The sequence below is a fragment of the Cyclopterus lumpus genome, chromosome 5 (assembly GCF_009769545.1).
Source record: "Cyclopterus lumpus isolate fCycLum1 chromosome 5, fCycLum1.pri, whole genome shotgun sequence".
Lineage (NCBI taxonomy): Eukaryota > Metazoa > Chordata > Actinopteri > Perciformes > Cyclopteridae > Cyclopterus > Cyclopterus lumpus.
In genome coordinates this window covers 7,185,270-7,191,269 of record NC_046970.1, presented here as the reverse complement: position 1 = coordinate 7,191,269, position 6,000 = coordinate 7,185,270, and the positions used below count along the sequence as shown (strand labels likewise).

The window sequence follows — 6,000 nt, the reverse complement described above, 5'->3', positions numbered from 1 at the left end:
TGATGTGAAAATCGGGAGCTTGCTGCTTTGTCACCAGGATAAAGCTCATTATTTATAGTAATTTGATCTATAATACATTTGTACTGTCATCTCAAATCAAATAGAAGACCAGCCCACTGTTTCATTTGATGCATGAAATAATGTCAGTGGTGCTCCCCTTAACCAAATATATGTTACCACAGCACTCAGGCTCTCTCTCCCTCCCTCTCTCTCCGGATTGTACCATCGCAGGGATGATTTTTGTACTGGTGCGATGAAAGCTGGAGATGAATACTTCATCCCTGACCCAGATAATGGCAACATATCAGGCTCGCAAAACTCGGGAGCGCTGTCGTGTTACTGCCCGCTCCTCCGCTGTGCTCTCCCGGTGCGGCGGGAGCTGTTAGCGGCGCATCCTCGCCTCGCCGCGCATCTTCCTCCGCCTGGATTCGATCCCGATCCCCCCCTCTTCCGTCTCGCTGCTCAGAGAGAGAGGAGCGGAGAGGAAAGGAGAAGCGCCGGGCGCCGGGAGAGGAGCGATGGAAACACGGGGAAAAGGTGAGTAGCTCGAGAGGGGAGGGGAGGGGGAATTAATGGACATGGTACTCGAGTCCCTCTCGCGCTTTTTCAGTTGAAAAGTAAACGCTAGTACTTAAACTGGCGGTATCGCGTTACTCGTTACATTGTGACTACACGGTGCTCGGGAAGTTTCGAGAAAGTTGCGGTCTTCGACTTTGAACTTTCGGCTAACTGGTGAGACGACCGTTAAGCTAGCGGCCCAATAATATCACTGCAGGCTGATATAGCTAAATAAATAAAAACTCTTATAGAAGAAGGTGTCCTTTTATGTTACTGCTAGTTAACCTTAAAGTATTCTTTCATACAGTCTATGGTTACAGTACCGGAGCCCGACCACGCACAGTGGGCACAGTATAATTCAAAAGGTATTGCCCCTGTTACTGTTTTTGTGCTGCTGTAATTAGCCACTTAAAAGCCGCCATTACAAATATCAAGATAAACAACATGCAGTTGTCTGAGGGGGTTCCTCGAGGTGCGAAGAGCAACGACCTATGGTAATTAAAAAAGAAAGAGAGAGAGAGATACGGATAGGGATAAATAATTAAGGGACATGAGGAATAATAGGAATATTGATACCACAAAGTGCCAGTGAGTGATAACATAGGGGGTAATGACAAAGTGCTAAAAGGCCACTGCAGATGCATCATGCAATATGCACACAGTTGTCAGTTTATTAGGTACACCCAGCTAAAACTATTACAGTCTAATTCAACAAAAGAAATCCCACCTTCCAGAAGGTTCTGTTATTGTTCTGTTGTTGCGGGTACTGTATCAGAGGTGTTTCTTGTATTTAGTCTATTCTTAGTTAAGGCGTGGACAAAATATTTGAAACACCTCTCAGTAGACCATCAACAGCACCACTCTTTTTTTTAAATAGCAAATATTATCATTTTCAATCAGATTGAATTTTTAGTTGCACTCGATAGCATTATTTGTTTTAAATATTGGCCTATACCCCACACATTGACAACTTGAGTTGAATTCCTCGTTTGATGATTGTTGACATCATTAGTCAATTTTTACGTCCATCCCAAAAATCATGTCAACCACTCTGATTGATGTCAGTGTAATCATTTTATGTTATGTTTATATTATATTATATATCATGGTTACAGTCAACTATATACATCTACAAAAACACACAATTAAGATTGGACAAAATATTAAAAACGCCTCTCAGTAGACCATTTAATTCAACCGCACCACACATTTTAGCGTTTTTATAGGTAAACACTGGATATCATCATTTTCAGTCAGTGGTGATTTTGCTTGCATTACTTTTAGCTTTGCCTGTACACCATAAAAAAAAGTCCCCGTTTTTAAAAATATTATTGGATTGTTTACATCATTTGTCACAGCTCAAAAGGTTTTTCGACTCCTTCCCCAGCCCACGAAATGATGATTGATGATGATGGATCTATTGTTCGGGGCCTCATGACAATGGCGACAGTGAATATAAAGACCATCCAGGCCTTATCTGAAAGGTCACTTACTCAATATTCACCCCACTTGTCTGTCTTCAGTCTGTCTAGGTTCGGGCTGCAGCAGATACGTACAGAAGGAAGAGTGACATTTCTTTGTCCCCCTTGCTCCCTAAGGGAGATCGTCACTTTTCCTCTACCGTCATACTGTGCCCCAAAGTTTGATACTCAACTCAACTGCATAACCTTTACAATCTAGTGGTGCCCTACAGAAATCCATGGGGGGGACATACTTACATGTGCATTAAAGATAAATAAATTATACTTGGGAAAAAAAACAAACAATTAAATGCTCATTCTACCACCTATATTACACTGAATTCCGTTCGCAAATGCAACACTTCAAAGTTCCTTTGAATATTTATTGTTTACTTTTTCCAAATCCGCACAAACCCCTCTTCACATGGGCCTTAATTAGATCCGCGGCACTTATTAAAACAAGAAAATACATCACTTTTTTAAACTCCTTTTGTTGCCTTCCTCCAAAGCAGTGATGAAGCACACACGTAGCCAGCAGCTGAGTTTTCATTAAAACAACATTATGACTGCTGTGTCAACTGCATGCCAAATTCATCAGAGCCTAAGTTACCATGTGACCGATTGCTGACAAACAATGCAGCGTTTAAGAAGGAATTTTTTTTTTAAACACAGTCTGGCTCCCTCTGCATGAAAACACTCCGGCGCTACATTACCACACTTCCATCCCACGTCACGGTTTTGTTTTCACGGAATATTCTCTCGCGCCGCGTGTGCGATATAACGCTCTGTGGTGTTGAGTTTATTGTGTCATCATCTTCACAGGTGACTGAATCTCGGTGCTGAGAAATCATCGAGGGTCTCGTGCCTGGGATTCCGACTAGAAGGTACAGTCTTCGCCGCCCCCCACACACACTTTACTTCCTTCCTTTTCTTGTTTCAACGATAATTTCTTTCCACTTAAATACAATACCAGTCAATTGCCATGCATAGCCTGTCACGTTAAATAGATGGGGTTCGATGCCAGCCTTGGCCTACTCCTTTTTCTCATGAGATAAACGGGATGGAGCTCCTTCCCTGTCAAAGTTAGGAGGAAGTTAAAAACTGGTATAACGTATTATGTCTGTCAGCTACTGCTGCTGGGACGACGGGCCATCTCTCTCTGACAAGGTGAGTGACATTTTCCAAATTTTCAATTGACAGCAGTGCCACAGTGTCACAGTTTGATTGACGACCGCTGGCACAGACTTTATATCCTTCCTTCCCAGTACGGAGCGGTAACTTGCATCGGTTTATTCCATACTTTCTGAGCAAAGTCAGCTGCTTACATTAGTAGAAAGTGTGCTCTTATTATTGGTATGTGCTGAAGCGTGGAAGTAGGATACAGTTTGTGTGACACTAAGCATCCACGATGCTTTGAGCTTATTGGTGTTGGTCAATGAACCAATAGTAGGAGTGCAAAGGATCATAAAACTTACGGGTGGAATCTTTTGAATTCCAATTGCCTGCTGTTGATGATCCATATCGGCCGATCGTTTTGGTTTTGTTTTGTGTTTTGTTGGCTGATATAAAAAAGGCACCAGACCATTCTTCTTCAAAAATAATTTCAACCACTCTGAAGTCAGTGTAAACCCTAAAAAAAAAAAATGTCAATGTTCTAGTCATCTATATACATATACAAATAACACACAATTCAGATGATTAGGAAATAAAAGTGTTTGTTTAATAATTGAAATTAGGCAGTTTTAATCATGTATGCTTCTTATCAATTCTATATTGTTGTCAAAACATCACCTTCAAACAACTGTACTAAAAAAAAATTACATTTGATTAATTTATGAAAGAATCGATATTTTATCTTCTAAGATTCTGGACTTCCAAGGTTGTTGTTTTTTTTACAGTTTTTTTCTATAGAAAACATTCTAGGTCTTGCTACGGATGGACAGTAATGCTCCACACTAGGTCTGTCAGTGAATATTCTAAATTAAAATATATATTTGAGGGCTGCTATCTTCGGACATTTGCACTTTTTAAAGAACAAACACACATGTTTATTCTATGTATGTGTACTAGAAATTACACACAATACAGTTAAAAGCAAGTAGGAACCTTTAAGGCAATCACCTGGTGATCACCCAGCTGCTACCTTATTTAGTTGTTTGTACTGTAATGAGGAGGTATCGTACAGATGACTGATTTTAACTTCATCGATCAGCCGTTCCTCGTTGATGGCAAAAGCTCAGCCTGGTCGGGACACGGTGTCAGAAACACCGTCATAAAAGCAGTTTTATCGTGTTATTTGGTGGATAAGTTACTTTTGAAACAAGCAAGTTTCTTAGAAAAACGGCAATTGTATTTTTTTCCCTGATCCCAACAAATCTAAATCAAATACCCCTTGTGAATATTCTTTGATGATGTATGACGATATTCAGTACATGAACCTGAACTTAAACTCGTCAAGTGAGGCAGTTTGGAATCAGATATAAGTATAACATTTTTTATAAATATATATATTTTTTATCTTTTTTGAAGCAGGGACTACTATTTCAGGCTTTGTACAGTAACAGAGAGCTAGAGGGAATGGTCGGAGACTGTGTGCAGCTTAATTAATTCACTTATGAATTCCTTGTTGCTCAGCAGGTCTGAAAATAATCCTGGCAAGATCAGCTAATGACAAAAAAACAGAAACAAATAAATTGCCCAGCATAGCCCTCCTGGTCTTCCATTACCCAACACGTGGCATTCTGAAGTGTTAGCTTGCAGTACGAGGGCCAGTGATCTACAGGGACACATGCTGGTGTTTTTATCCTCTTTTCGCTTAACTCAACAATGTGAGTGTGTGTACAGACTGGAGGCAAGCAGCCTGGTTACTGTGCATCGGCAGATCAGGTAGATAAAAGCCAGCCCAGCCCGCCTGCAGAACACACTGTCCAGACCTCCCGCCGCCTTATGATCCGCATGCAGAGGAGGTAAACACACGCTTTGTGCTTTTTCTACAGATGCCTCTACCCATAAAACCCACCTCCTACTCCCCCCCCACCACCACCACACCACACCACGAACTAACTCTCTGTTGAGAAAAAAAGAAAAGAAGAAAAGCACTCCCTTTGCACAAACGCTCTGACTCTGAAAGTCAACCGTTCAAATCTTAAAAGGGTAACGCGCATGCACACACACACACACACACACACACACACACACACACACACACAGCTCCTCTCGCATGCTCACATAAAAGCTTGGTGCAATGAAATAACCGTTAGGGAGTTCATTCCAATCCTGCTGACAGCAGATAGGCCTCACCGTTCTCTTTCTCTATCACACAGTAATTACTTATAAGGCCACAGGGATTATGGTGTCCCCGACTCCCCTCTGTAATAGAGCCGGTGCTCCATATAGTCCCGTTAACTAAGTACGCAGCCTCTATCACCCCCAACCCCACCCCTCATTAAGCTGTCCCTCCTTCTCATTATTCCCCTCCATGTAATATCCTTCATCCATGAACGTAGCCCACTCCTCTTCTGCCCGTCCTCCATCTTTTCCTTTTCTTCGTACTTCCTCCTCCTTTGCTCTTTTCTCCACTCGAGCCTTCACAGCGCTGCCACGCTGGATCAGTTCACTCTTATTTTCACTCCTACACAGCAGTCAGTGAAAGGGAGCAGAACCACTATGCCCGTAATATACGAGTGAGGCGGGGGGTGGGGGGGGCAGCTGGTGTGCTTCAGGGACACCACACAGTACAGTGGAGACTGGATATACATCCTTATGTAACCGAGCATGTTCCTCGGTGCAGGCATGCATTCATGTCCATGCATCGAGCTTTCCTTTTCTTCTCCGCTCTGCTAATAGGTGCTTGTTCCTGTATCTATTTCCGTCTTCGTCTCCATGGCTCCCGGTGCAGCAGCATGCAAAAATAAAAAATGCAGCCACGTCGTCTGATTAGCTTCTCGACTGCATCCAGACTCTCCCGTTTAAACTCATGACG

At 42.3% G+C, this 6,000-nt stretch overlaps 1 protein-coding gene across 1 annotated transcript in view; it reads left to right on the top strand.

Annotated features, from left to right (window-relative positions):
- Positions 1-214: 214 nt before the first annotated feature.
- klhdc8a (kelch domain containing 8A) overlaps positions 215-6,000 on the top strand; it is a 29,664-nt gene continuing 23,878 nt past the window's right edge. The window contains exons 1-2 of the mRNA XM_034533326.1: positions 215-537; positions 2,841-2,902. The gene's annotated coding sequence lies outside the window, so the exon portion shown is untranslated. The remainder of the gene's footprint in view (positions 538-2,840; positions 2,903-6,000) is intronic.